Source organism: Phyllobates terribilis, unplaced genomic scaffold (genome assembly GCF_046119375.1).
Source record: "Phyllobates terribilis strain yellow unplaced genomic scaffold, ASM4611937v1 Scaffold_27__1_contigs__length_16484149, whole genome shotgun sequence".
Lineage (NCBI taxonomy): Eukaryota > Metazoa > Chordata > Amphibia > Anura > Dendrobatidae > Phyllobates > Phyllobates terribilis.
The window spans coordinates 6,543,231-6,556,779 of record NW_027362787.1 but is presented as its reverse complement, the minus strand read 5'-3'; the positions used below and the strand labels follow the sequence as shown (position 1 = coordinate 6,556,779).

At 48.4% G+C, this 13,549-nt stretch overlaps 3 non-coding genes and 2 pseudogenes across 3 annotated transcripts; all 5 read right to left on the bottom strand.

Annotated features, from left to right (window-relative positions):
• Positions 1-690: 690 nt before the first annotated feature.
• Positions 691-884, bottom strand: LOC141177708 (U2 spliceosomal RNA). The gene has a single exon (XR_012254278.1). It is a non-coding gene; the product is annotated as a U2 spliceosomal RNA (small nuclear RNA).
• Positions 885-6,445: 5,561 nt separating this feature from the next.
• On the bottom strand, positions 6,446-6,523 carry LOC141178029 (U2 spliceosomal RNA; annotated as a pseudogene).
• A 1,115-nt stretch (positions 6,524-7,638) lies between these two features.
• Positions 7,639-7,825, bottom strand: LOC141177682 (U2 spliceosomal RNA). The gene has a single exon (XR_012254254.1). It is a non-coding gene; the product is annotated as a U2 spliceosomal RNA (small nuclear RNA).
• Positions 7,826-8,349: 524 nt separating this feature from the next.
• LOC141178072 (U2 spliceosomal RNA) lies at positions 8,350-8,465 on the bottom strand (annotated as a pseudogene).
• A 1,115-nt stretch (positions 8,466-9,580) lies between these two features.
• Positions 9,581-9,763, bottom strand: LOC141177878 (U2 spliceosomal RNA). Its single transcript, XR_012254405.1, has one exon. It is a non-coding gene; the product is annotated as a U2 spliceosomal RNA (small nuclear RNA).
• Between the last annotated feature and the right edge of the window lie 3,786 nt (positions 9,764-13,549).

The window sequence follows — 13,549 nt, the reverse complement described above, 5'->3', positions numbered from 1 at the left end:
CGTTCCATTGCCACATTCCATCTACTGCAGGCAGGATACCTGGCTGGCTGAATGTCGCTGAGAAGCTCACAGAGACCGCCATAAGCAACAGTTTAACAGAATGCCACAGACTAATCAACCAAACTTTTTGGGTTGGGTTCTCTTTTATAGTCTGCAGGCATTAAATGAAAGAAGTCAGTGTTCCAGCAGAAGGAGACAACGTTTCAGAAAAGGCATTGTAGCAAACCAAAAAAGAAATTTTAAGCGCAGCAGAGTAACCAGCGCACATACCTGTTAGCTCAGGTGAGTTTAAAAGGCTGCTGTTGATAACAAGGGCATTTGCTAAATAGATGGTGTGTGTGCAACAATATACTGAAAGGTCAATTATATTGTGCAGCTTATCTCACCACCTGTAGTTATTTAGGTGAAAGCTCCAAAATGCTTGCCTAATATGTCTGTTTATCCAAAAGGAAGTAAAAAGGGAGAGCTAGAAAGATAGCATTGCATCACATTACATGGCAATGCAATGCACAGTTGCTGAAGTTGAACCAAAATGAGCTTGTAATCTGGCTTCTGCAACTTTGAACATGAAAAATCCAATGAGGAGAAGAAAAGCAAAGCCAAAGAGTCCATCCCAAAATCCGACAAACAAGCAAAATGAACAAAAAACATTGAATTCAATTCTTTCTGATTTTAGAAACTGCATTAAAGAAGGGGTGCACCGGTCCTGGAGATACTGCAATACCAGGTCAATGCGTGGAGTGGACAGAGCAAGCTCTTTTTCCATCTCCCTGTTCTAAAAATCCATTTAATATATGGTCCCCAGATAGGGGACGTATCAGATATTAAACTGATAAGAACAGATTTTTTTGATTGAATATATCTTTTATTAGCACAAAAAATAAGTTAACAGACAGTGTACAGTGCCGCAGCCCAGTACACACAGAATTCTACATCATATTTACATAGCATGAGGATACGACGCACTAACTAGACACATCACACCCCTATGCTACACAAAACACTCAATCTGAAAGAAAAAGCATGTCAATTAATACAGTACGACGAACCGTGATAAGGGATGGGGATTGGGAAAAAGGGGATGGGGAGGGGAAAATCACAGGCCCGAAGCTTTATTGAAAGACAAGACACATAAGGGGAGAGGGGGAGGAGGGGTTTAGTCCTCGTCCTCGTCCTCCGGACCGTCCATGATGGAATAGTCTCTGAGCAGGCTGTGGATCAGCCTGCGGCAGTCCTGGATGGACATCCTCTCCCTCCTCAAGATGAGCCGGTTCCTGGCGACCCAAACGGCATCCTTGAAGCAGTTCATAAGGCGCCAAGCCTCCTGGATGGCTCCGACGGTATGAACCCCAGGGAAGAGTCCGTAAAGCACAGAATGGTGCGATAGGCTCGCCCTGGGGACAGAGTTCCTCAGGTCGTCCTCAAGTGCAGTCAATAGGCGCTGTGCAAATCCGCAGTCCCAAAAAGTGTGCAAAGATGTTTCCTCCACGAAGGGGCACCTTGGGCAGTACCGGGTCTTGCACAGGTTCCGGGCATGCATGAATGACCGGACGGGCAGTCCGCCCTGAATCGCCATCCACGACAAGTCCTTGTGCCCGTTGGTCAGCCTGTCAGACGACACATTTGTCCACACAGTCTCCAGCGTGTCCTGGTGAAGTCCTGTGATGTTCTCCACGTCATCCTTGGCTCTGATTAGCTTGTGGATAGTTTTGGGCTTCCACAAGTCGGGCTTGAGTCCCTCCAGTTGATGCTCCCCCACAAATCGAACGACGTCTCCGTAGAACCATGGCGTCGTCCAGTTGTAGGGGAAGGAGCTGTCCCACTTGTCCCAGCCGAGTCGCCTCCAAAGAGGAAGCAGGAAGAAGCGAGACATGGACCTGCCCGCAGAGCCATTCTTGACTTGCAAAGTCTGGCGGACACAATCACACACAAAAGAGGATCGCAGGAGGGTGGGGATATCTGGAACGCCCTTCCCACCCTTGCGAGGCTCCTTGTACATGACGGCCCGCCTGACTCTGTCCATCTTGGATCCCCAGACAAAGTGAAACACTGTCCTGGTAATGGCCCTGCACACAGTGACGTGTGGGGGCCAGGCCTGCGCCGTGTACTGCAAGACGGGCAGGACCTCATTACGCAGGACGAGTGCCTTACCCTCACAAGTGAGGTGTCTGAGGCTCCAGAGTCCGATCCGTTGCTTCACCTTGGCCAAGCGTTCTTGCCAGGACTTGAGGGCCGCTCCTTCCTTCCCGAACCAGACTCCCAGCACCTTGAGGAAATCCGGTTGAATGTTGAAGGGGAAGGGGGCGGAGGAGGCCGGCTGCCAATCCCCGAAGAGCATGGCTTCCGACTTCCTGCAGTTGACTTTGGCCCCTGAAGCCCGGCCGAACCTCTCACACGTCTGGACGAGGGCGTCGACTGAACCACGATCAGCGCAGAAGACGGTGACGTCGTCCATGTAGAGCGAGCACTTGACCTCGTGTCGTCCCGGACCCGGTGCGGTGATCCCTCTGATCTCTCCATTCTGCCGGATAGCCTCTGCGAAGAGTTCTATAACACAAGCAAAAAGAAGAGGTGATAGAGGGCAGCCTTGTCTGACCCCAGAGAGGACAGGGAAGGGGTCAGTCTTCCAGCCGTTCACCAACACCGAGCTGTGGATATCAAAATACATCAGACGGACATACGAACAAAACATGTTACCCAAACCTAACCGGTGCAGAGCTCGGCCCATGAACTCGTGGGAAACCCGGTCGAAGGCCTTCTCCTGATCCAAGGAGACCAGGGCCGCGTGTGCGCGGCGGACCTTGATGTACTCGACCGTGTCCCGCACGAGAGCGAGGCTGTCTGCGATGCGACGTCCAGGGATGCCGCAGGTCTGGTCCGGGTGGATGATCCGTCCGATCACCGTCTTAAGTCGTGTCGCCATCGTCTTGGCCAGGATCTTGTAGTCCACGTTGAGCAGAGTGATGGGACGCCAATTCCTCAGGTCGCACCTCTCTCCCTTCCGCTTGTACAGGATCGTGACCATTCCTTCCCTCAAAGATGGAGGCATTCTACCCTCCACCACCATCTCCTCGTACAGGTCCAACAGGTCCGGACAGATGAGGTCTCCCAGCGCTACATAGAGCTCCGCTGGAAGACCATCACTGCCCGGGGTCCTGCCGGTCCTAAAGGATTTAGCGGCAGAGAGCAATTCGCCCACCATCAGAGGTTTGTCCAAGGCTGCCGTGCCTGCAGGATCAAGATGGTTAGTGATACCTGACAGGAACTTATCAGCAGCGTCGGGGTCGGTAGTCTTGTGGGAGTAGAGTTCGCTGTAGAAGTCGCTCACGACCCTCATCACGTCCTCCTTCCCACGTCGCATGTTTCCGCTCTCGTCTCGCAGCTCGTTCAGGGGCGTGTGACCGGCATGAAGTTTCCTGAAAAAGAATGAGTTACATTTCTCACCCTTCTCCAGATTCTCCACTTTGGAACGGAAGATGATTCGCTTGGACTCCTCCTCAAAGTGCCTTTTCAGGCTCTTCTTGGTCTCCTCCAGCTCCTCCCTCACGTCCCAGCCGCAGTGAAGAAGGTCCTGCAGCGACCGCAGCTCGCGCTGCAGCCCTCTGAAGTCCCTCCTCTTCTCACACTCCTGTTGTCGACCCTTGGCCTGAAAGAAACAGCGAAACTCAAGTTTAACATATTCCCACCAATCAGAGACTGTTTGGAAGCTACCCTTGTAGGACTGCCACATTGCGTAGGCTGCTCTCAGCTCCTCCACGACTTCATCCTGAGCCAGCAGAGCACAATTCAGCTTCCAGGAGCCGGGGCCGGACGGAAAACCGTCGCCGAGGACACCTTGTAAGTGAATGGCTCTGTGGTCGGAGAAGCAGGAGACCATCGAGTGCCTACTCTGCCTGACTGCCCGAGAGGTGAACACAAAGTCAATCCTGGAGCGGAGTGAGCCATCGGGTCGGCTCCACGAATAGTTCGTGGAGCCTCTCCCCATGGAGCCCACCACGTCCTGAAGAGAGGCCTCGGTTACCATCTCGATGAGCAGCTTGGACGTGATGTCCAACTTGGCAGATGTGCCAGAACTACGACCGTCCTCCTCGATGGGGCAGTTGAAATCCCCGGCCATCACTAAGGTCCTGGTGGTGGCAAGCTGAAGCCGCAGGGTCTGGAAAAGCTCCAAACGCTCATTCTTCAGTGGGGACGCATACACGTTGATGAACCTGACAGGTTCTCCCGCCCAGTTGCCATCTACAACAAGAGCCCTGCCGCAGATGAGCTCCTGGACGGACTCAAGCGTGAATGCGCCCCCCCTGATCAGAATTGCGACCCCCGCAGACTTGCAGTCACCCCCACCGGACCAGTAGGATGGACCGTGGGACCACTCCCTGGCCAGATGTTTGAAGGACCTAGAGGAGGGAAGGGAACATTCCTGCAACATATAAACATCACACAACTGGGAAGTAAGGAAGGCATAAATAGTCTGACGTCTGAACTTGTCCTTGATGCTCCTGACATTAATGGAAAATAAGTTAATATTAGCCATCATGTAGGGAAAAAAGAAAAAGTTAGCGCAGGCAATACACCTTAGTTACCACTCCGGTCGGGTGGTCCCTCGTCGGTGTTGACTGCTGGTGACGGGATCACCAGCAGGCCCTCTTCCTCCATCTGGTCAAGCAGCGCGGCCTCAATCTCGGCGACCACCAGTTCCTCCTCTTCTGGCTCGGCCACCAGGGTCTCAACCATGTGCTCCATCTCTTCTGGCTCAGGGAGGGTATCCTCCTTTTCGCCTACGAAATCCAGAATCTTCTTTTTGGAGGATTCAGTAGCAGGGCTGTCCTCCACCTTCCTCTTTCCCCGGGTTGGAACTGGGGAGACAAGAAGGGGAAAATCCTCCTCGGAATAGATAGCGGCGGGTGGAGGAAAGGTTAATTCCACCGCTACCATGGTCTGGGGAGGGAGAGTGGCTGCCGGGGCAGGGGAAAGGACACCTGCTGAGGAGTAGGGGAAGGAGGAAGAGGAAGTGGAATCCTCAGCAGGGGTGGCCGGGGTGGGGGGGGATTGGACGGGGGTGGCAGGGGGAGGGATCGAGAGAGGGGTGACAGAACTCTTACCCTCCTTTGACTTTTTCTTCTGCTTCGGAGCTGCTGGGACCGTCGCTGGGGCTTTGGCCACCGACTCCTTGACCGCTTTGGCCTTGGTCGTCTCGGCCTTGGCCGCTGGGGCCTTGGTCGTCGCGTCCTTGACCTTCACAGGCCTGGTCGTCGGGGCCTTGTCCTCCGTAGCTGGGGTCGTCGCAACCACCGATGCCCAGGATCTCTCACGCCTGGGGCAATCCTTGTACAGATGAGCCGCCAGCCCACACAGGTTGCAGGACGTCTTCTTCGGGCAGTCCTTCGAGCTGTGTCCCGTCACTCGACAAATCCTGCAGGCATCCTCCTTGCAGTCCTTCATCTCGTGGCCGTTCTTGCCGCATCTCCTGCAGTTCCGCGGCATGTCCGGGTAATAGATGAGGCCGTAGGAGTTGCCCAGGGAGAATGTCGGGGGCAGGTGCCGAAGTCCGTCTGAGTACGCCAGGTCCCTGTGAAGTCTAACGGTCACCGACCACTTACCTGTCCAGAAGCCGAGTCCATTCAGGATGTGAGAGGGTTCCTTCACAACCAAACAGAAGCGTCTCAGGAAGGTACAGATGTCTTGGCCTGGGGTGTGCGGGTTGCGCATGGAGACCGTGATCCTCCTTTCATCCCTCTGGATAGGGCAGCTACCTGTAAAGGCAGAGAAAGAATTATCCGGTCCTTTTGCGCTTACCATTTCCCAGAACCTCCTGCAGGTGTTCACAGTGGCGAAGGTGACGAAGAAGATCCCCGTCAAGAAGGTCTGGATGCTGAGGGTGTCCGACCTGGAGAAGCCTCGATCCAGCAGCATCTTCTGGCAGAACACGTCCGAGGACATGTCCGGCACCCTCCCATCCACTTCCTTCAGCTTCAGGGCCACCGTCTGCCGCATCCATGGCTCCAGGGCTGGAGCTTCGTGGCGGGGCTTCTGGGGTCCCTTCTGCTGGCCAGTCGTGGAGGCAGAGTCCTTGGGGTCAGAATCGGCTCCTGGCTGGGCCCTCCTGGCTGTCCCCAGCTCCAGGCTCTTCTTTTCGGCCTTCCTCGCAGCGCTTGCCATGGCTTTCCTCCTGCAGTTACTTCTTGGAGCTGGATCTGGAACTCTTCCCGGAATGGGTGGAGCTATGCAGATTCTTCTCCCGTCGTGTTCTGGACAAATTCCCCGAAAGGTCTTTGTCTCGATGATTTTCTTCCTCGAAGATTCCACAGGACAGCCCGATTCTTCTCCGAGTCTTCGTCTTCTTCTGGATTCTTTGGAGCTTCTTCCTCCCACCGATATCCGCCTTCGTTCTCTGATGTCAGCTGGGCTCCGAAGCTCTTCTCCTTCCGAGTTCGATCGCTCTCGTCAAGTGTAGATCGTAGCTCTTGTGTTCTTAAAAGAACAGATACTACACTTGATCTTAGCCAAAAGGCCGAGAAGCGATAACCAGAATTGGTTTCAAACTACGGAGCCACCCAAGGATCCTGAAAAGTCCATTTGTGGAGATGAGCTCCTGGACTCCCGTTAAGAAGACATGTTGTCAACCTCTAGATCCCTTACATGCCTGCACTTTTCGGCTTGCTGCTGCTGCAATCCACGCGTTTTAGATCTGCATAACTCCACCTCTTTAAACACAGCACCTTCACCCCCTGCTGTTCCCACCCGCCTCAACACCGTTGGAAGGGAGGAGAACCAATTAAGGCGGGGGGTGGGGTGGAACGAGCAGCTGTCTACCCTTAGCAGGAGGGCTCCTGATTACATACCTCTCCTGCTGCTGCTGCTGCTGGCTGTCCAGCAGCAGACTGAAGGTGGCTGCTGCTGTGCACAGGTATATAAAGGCTCAGAGCCTATTATGACACGCGCAGCCAGCGTTCCATTGCCACATTCCATCTACTGCAGGCAGGATACCTGGCTGGCTGAATGTCGCTGAGAAGCTCACAGAGACCGCCATAAGCAACAGTTTAACAGAATGCCACAGACTAATCAACCAAACTTTTTGGGTTGGGTTCTCTTTTATAGTCTGCAGGCATTAAATGAAAGAAGTCAGTGTTCCAGCAGAAGGAGACAACGTTTCAGAAAAGGCATTGTAGCAAACCAAAAAAGAAATTTTAAGCGCAGCAGAGTAACCAGCGCACATACCTGTTAGCTCAGGTGAGTTTAAAAGGCTGCTGTTGATAACAAGGGCATTTGCTAAATAGATGGTGTGTGTGCAACAATATACTGAAAGGTCAATTATATTGTGCAGCTTATCTCACCACCTGTAGTTATTTAGGTGAAAGCTCCAAAATGCTTGCCTAATATGTCTGTTTATCCAAAAGGAAGTAAAAAGGGAGAGCTAGAAAGATAGCATTGCATCACATTACATGGCAATGCAATGCACAGTTGCTGAAGTTGAACCAAAATGAGCTTGTAATCTGGCTTCTGCAACTTTGAACATGAAAAATCCAATGAGGAGAAGAAAAGCAAAGCCAAAGAGTCCATCCCAAAATCCGACAAACAAGCAAAATGAACAAAAAACATTGAATTCAATTCTTTCTGATTTTAGAAACTGCATTAAAGAAGGGGTGCACCGGTCCTGGAGATACTGCAATACCAGGTCAATGCGTGGAGTGGACAGAGCAAGCTCTTTTTCCATCTCCCTGTTCTAAAAATCCATTTAATATATGGTCCCCAGATAGGGGACGTATCAGATATTAAACTGATAAGAACAGATTTTTTTTTTTGATTGAAGCTGCATCCAAGGCACTGAAAAATGTGACCGAAGTCACACCAAAACAGCGCACGAGGCGAGGATTCATGTGGACCCTTCCCGGAGTAGAGGGTCCCCAATAAACCATCCCCATCCCTCCGAGCCAGAAGGCCACAGCGAGGGTCAGGGATCTCCGATGCTCTCCCTAGCCGAAGCCGGAGAAGAGCCGTTTTCGTGCTCCCAGCTTCCATCTAGGCTGCCACCCTAGTGGAGCTGGAGCCTGTGTTGGTTTCTCAGCCCAAAGCTGACCGGACCTCCGACCGGGTTTATAAAAATTCCCCTTCCTAGCCCGGAGGCCAGGAATAGGGGGGGTTGCTCAGAAAGTATGATTGGCAAAGGTGCGGCGTGCTACGAAGCCAAGTCTTTCTGGGGTTCCCAGTCCCAGTAAGCTTGGACTCCCACCAGGGCGCCTACTCCTGGGGCACATTGCTCCAAAGCCCTCACACTTACCCAGCCTAGTGACTTCGATCCTGGAGGGCCATGTTTTCCATCAGATAACTCTATGAGCCACCTGGCGTACTAACAAGTGCACCAAACCAGTGTGTAATATGCATCAATTTACTAGGGCAGCCCAAGGACAAAACTGCCTTTTCAAAAGATACTACACTTGATCTTAGCCAAAAGGCCGAGAAGCGATAACCAGAATTGGTTTCAAACTACGGAGCCACCCAAGGATCCTGAAAAGTCCATTTGTGGAGATGAGCTCCTGGACTCCCGTTAAGAAGACATGTTGTCAACCTCTAGATCCCTTACATGCCTGCACTTTTCGGCTTGCTGCTGCTGCAATCCACACGTTTTAGATCTGCATAACTCCACCTCTTTAAACACAGCACCTTCACCCCCTGCTGTTCCCACCCGCCTCAACACCGTTGGAAGGGAGGAGAACCAATTAAGGCGGGGGGTGGGGTGGAACGAGCAGCTGTCTACCCTTAGCAGGAGGGCTCCTGATTACATACCTCTCCTGCTGCTGCTGCTGCTGGCTGTCCAGCAGCAGACTGAAGGTGGCTGCTGCTGTGCACAGGTATATAAAGGCTCAGAGCCTATTATGACACGCGCAGCCAGCGTTCCATTGCCACATTCCATCTACTGCAGGCAGGATACCTGGCTGGCTGAATGTCGCTGAGAAGCTCACAGAGACCGCCATAAGCAACAGTTTAACAGAATGCCACAGACTAATCAACCAAACTTTTTGGGTTGGGTTCTCTTTTATAGTCTGCAGGCATTAAATGAAAGAAGTCAGTGTTCCAGCAGAAGGAGACAACGTTTCAGAAAAGGCATTGTAGCAAACCAAAAAAGAAATTTTAAGCGCAGCAGAGTAACCAGCGCACATACCTGTTAGCTTAGGTGAGTTTAAAAGGCTGCTGTTGATAACAAGGGCATTTGCTAAATAGATGGTGTGTGTGCAAAAATATACTGAAAGGTCAATTATATTGTGCAGCTTATCTCACCACCTGTAGTTATTTAGGTGAAAGCTCCAAAATGCTTGCCTAATATGTCTGTTTATCCAAAAGGAAGTAAAAAGGGAGAGCTAGAAAGATAGCATTGCATCACATTACATGGCAATGCAATGCACAGTTGCTGAAGTTGAACCAAAATGAGCTTGTAATCTGGCTTCTGCAACTTTGAACATGAAAAATCCAATGAGGAGAAGAAAAGCAAAGCCAAAGAGTCCATCCCAAAATCCGACAAACAAGCAAAATGAACAAAAAACATTGAATTCAATTCTTTCTGATTTTAGAAACTGCATTAAAGAAGGGGTGCACCGGTCCTGGAGATACTGCAATACCAGGTCAATGCGTGGAGTGGACAGAGCAAGCTCTTTTTCCATCTCCCTGTTCTAAAAATCCATTTAATATATGGTCCCCAGATAGGGGACGTATCAGATATTAAACTGATAAGAACAGATTTTTTTTTTTTTTTTTTTTTTTAAACCATTCAGGTTAGTTTTATAGCAAATCAGTAGGATATACCAAAACTGTTGCAAAAAAAAACTTCTCATCATCATGGCCATATTTATTAAGCATAAAGTAACCTAATATTACAGAAAGAAGAACATCTTATTAATATAAACCAAAAGATCACTGAAATTTTACAATATGCCTCCACTTTTTAAATTTCCATATTCCCTCGGCATCTGTTCCACCACCGCTACTACTATCCATCTTGTAAATCAAAAATAGCCTAGAAAGAATAATCCTAATACATTCATTTACTGTAATTGATTTCCTTTTAAATACACAAAGATTCCTCACATCCCACAAACTTTCTAACACACAAGCCATAATTAACCACAAAACTCTCTGCTTTACACGTCCACTTGCACCAATACCAAACATAACCACACGCCAATCCACAAAAGTCACTCCTGCCAAACTCCTACACAACCCCCCTACACATTTCCACACGTCTTGCGCAAAATCACAATTCCACATCAGATGCATAACCGTCTCACAACCATTACATCCATCTCTTGGACAAACATCCGACCTAATCAAACCTCTCTTCTTTTGAACGTCTCTCACTGGAAGAATATTGTGAAACGCCATCCACACTACATCCTTCTGTTTGTTGGACATCCCATACATACCCAACTTTCTCCAAGCATCCGCAACCTCATTCCCTCTCAAACCAACAATATTAGACTCGACCTCATTTGCACACAATTTCCTATACACCCTCTTAGTCATTCTAAACTCATCCACCGGCACACTCAGCAAATCATACTTCTTGACAAACTTCTCAATCACCTCATACCACACCGGACACTTAAAAGACACAGGCACTCTCGCATCCCTCTTTCTCCAACCTAACCCATACAACATCCATCCTGCAGAATAACTTGCCATACATGCACCCTTATTACCTTTACCCAACAATACCACAATCGTCTTAATATAATGGAGCCCTAAAAAAACCTCAACATTAGGAAATCCCAAACCACCATGCTGGCAGGCCTTATAAAGGCTTTCCCTCTTCAGCTTCTCCATCTTGCTGCACCAGAAAAAGGAAAAAATCATTTTCTCAACTCTCTTCACTTTCCTAAAAGGGGATGGAAAAATTATGGCCACAAAAAGCAGAATGGGTAAGATCACTGCTTTGATAACTAGAACTTTGCCCCGCAAAGAAAGATCTCTCATTCTCCAAAAATTCAATTTTCGCTCAACACGCATACCACACTCGTCCCAACTCTCATTTCCTTTCAGATCATCATTGAAAAATACCCCTAAAACCTTAATTGCACTCTCCTCATACTTAACACCTTCCATACGAATACTGTCATCTCCAAAGCATTTGAAACTACACTTAGTCCAGTTAACTCTAAAACCTGATGCACCACAGAAAAAATCCAAAAGCAACCTCACCCTACTCATTGAAGCCATACTTTCACTCACCATCACAACATCATCCATGTAACCTAACACCTTCACATGCTTACCACCACTCCCAGGCACTAACAATCCTCTCATCATTTTCTCACGTCTCACTAAACACAGCAAAGGCTCAATCACACATACAAACAAGACAGGGGACATAGGGCACCCCTGTCTTACACCAGACCTAATCATCACTTTGTCAGACAACCATCCATTCACTAAAAACTCACTTGACACATAATCATATAAAGACTTAACTCCATTCAGAAAAACCCTAGGGAAACCCATCCTCTCCAATACTTTAAACAGAAACACATGCGAAACTCTATCAAAAGCCTTTTCGAAATCAATTGCTAACACCATACACTTCTGCTTTCTAGTCTTACAATCCCCAAGCATATCCCTTAACAATAACAAATTATCACTTATACTCCGACCAGGCACGGCACACACTTGGTCATCCTCCACAACCCTACCAATCACCTCACGCATACGATTTGCTAACAATTTACTGTAGACCTTATAATCAGCGTTAAGCAATGATATGGGTCTCCAGTTCTCCAAACGCTTTTTCTCACCCTTCTTAAACACAAGAACCACTATACCCTCTTTCATACTGTCACACAAAACACCATTCATCCACATATACCTACAAACCTCAGTCAAGTCCTTACCCAAAAACTCCCAAGCTTTCACATACAGCTCCACAGGCAACCCATCCTTCCCAGGCGTCTTATTCTTTTTAGCACTCATAACAACATTCCTCACCTCATCCAAAATAACATCCTCACACAAAGCATCACATTCATCCGAACCAAGTCTCTTCTCCATACCACTCAATACATGCGACACAAGTCCAGGATCAATCCATTTCTCATCGTACAACTTACTATAGAAGCCATTCACCTCATTCAACACATTCTTCCCAACCACACTAGATCCATCTTCACCTACCACTTCACTCAAATCCAACTTCCTTCCATTCATTTTTTTAAAAAAGTACCTGGTGCACTTTTCATTCTTTTCCAAATGCTCTAACTTGGTACGGTAAATAATCTCTTTACCTTTTTCATCCAGAAGACATTTTAACTCATTCTTAGCAACCTCAAGCTGATCAGACATATCCATTCCTTTCCTAACACACCCACGCAACCAATCAATCCGTCTACTTAAGTCATTAAATCTATTACGATATCTGGCAGCTTTTTTGTAGCCCCATTTTTTAAAGAAAGTTTTTAACTGTAATTTCACCCAATCCCACCATTCAAGCACACTACCAAAATCACGCTTACGCCACCTCCAACTTGCATACCTTTTCTCCAACTCACTCATCACCTCCTCATCCTCCAACAACCTCGTATTCAATTTCCAAACCCCACCCCCAAACACCATGTCCCCATTCGCACTAAAAACTCCACGCAAACACTCATGATCAGAAAAAGGTACCTTATGTTGAACATAACTTGAACAAACCATATTTTTGGAAAATAACATCCTATCTATCCTCGATGAAATATTACCACGGTCAGCATAATATGTAGGCGGTGGTGGAATGCCATACTCAAGTATTGCAGCGTCTAAGAAAGAAAAATCAGAAATAAGTTGAGATAACTTTTTTCCCGTAATGTCCACATTACCTTCTGTGACACAATTACAGTCACCAACAAAAACTGTAGGAATTTTTCCAGGAAGAAAAAAACTCAATTTCTCAAGAAGAGCAAGCCGCTCCTCTTTTTTAGTAGGACAATATAAATTAATCATTCTAACCTTCCACCCCCTATAACTCAAAAAAACAATAATGCAGCGACCCACCTCCACAACCGTGTAACTATCAATAGTAATATTCTTATTACCAACTAAAATCCCCACACCATCATTTTTGTTAAAGCTGGACCCCGACCAAACATACTGGCCATAAGGCCAGTCCTTATCTCCTAGAGATTCAGTAATCCCACACTCTTGTAGACAATAGACATCTGCACTCAAACCCTTTAGATAATCCAGAACTGTTGTTCTTCGGGTAACAGATCTAATTTGCCTAACATTAAGGGACACAATGTCCCATCCAGAATGATGCGGCATAACTAAAGGGGATCACACATAACCTGAAAAAAAAAGAAAGAAAACATCAACTCAACCTTCATCAAGCAAAGCAAAGCTATTACCATCTGGCTGAATGCTAAATGTAACAATGTCAGGAGAAAATACATCTGACGGGTAAGCACGAGAGTCCACCGGGCTATCACACACGGCAGCAATGGATGAACACTCAGTCCTTGGCTTCTTCTTGACCACATCAGGATCCTCCTCATCAGAGAAACGGACAGCAGACAAGTCCCCTTGGCCA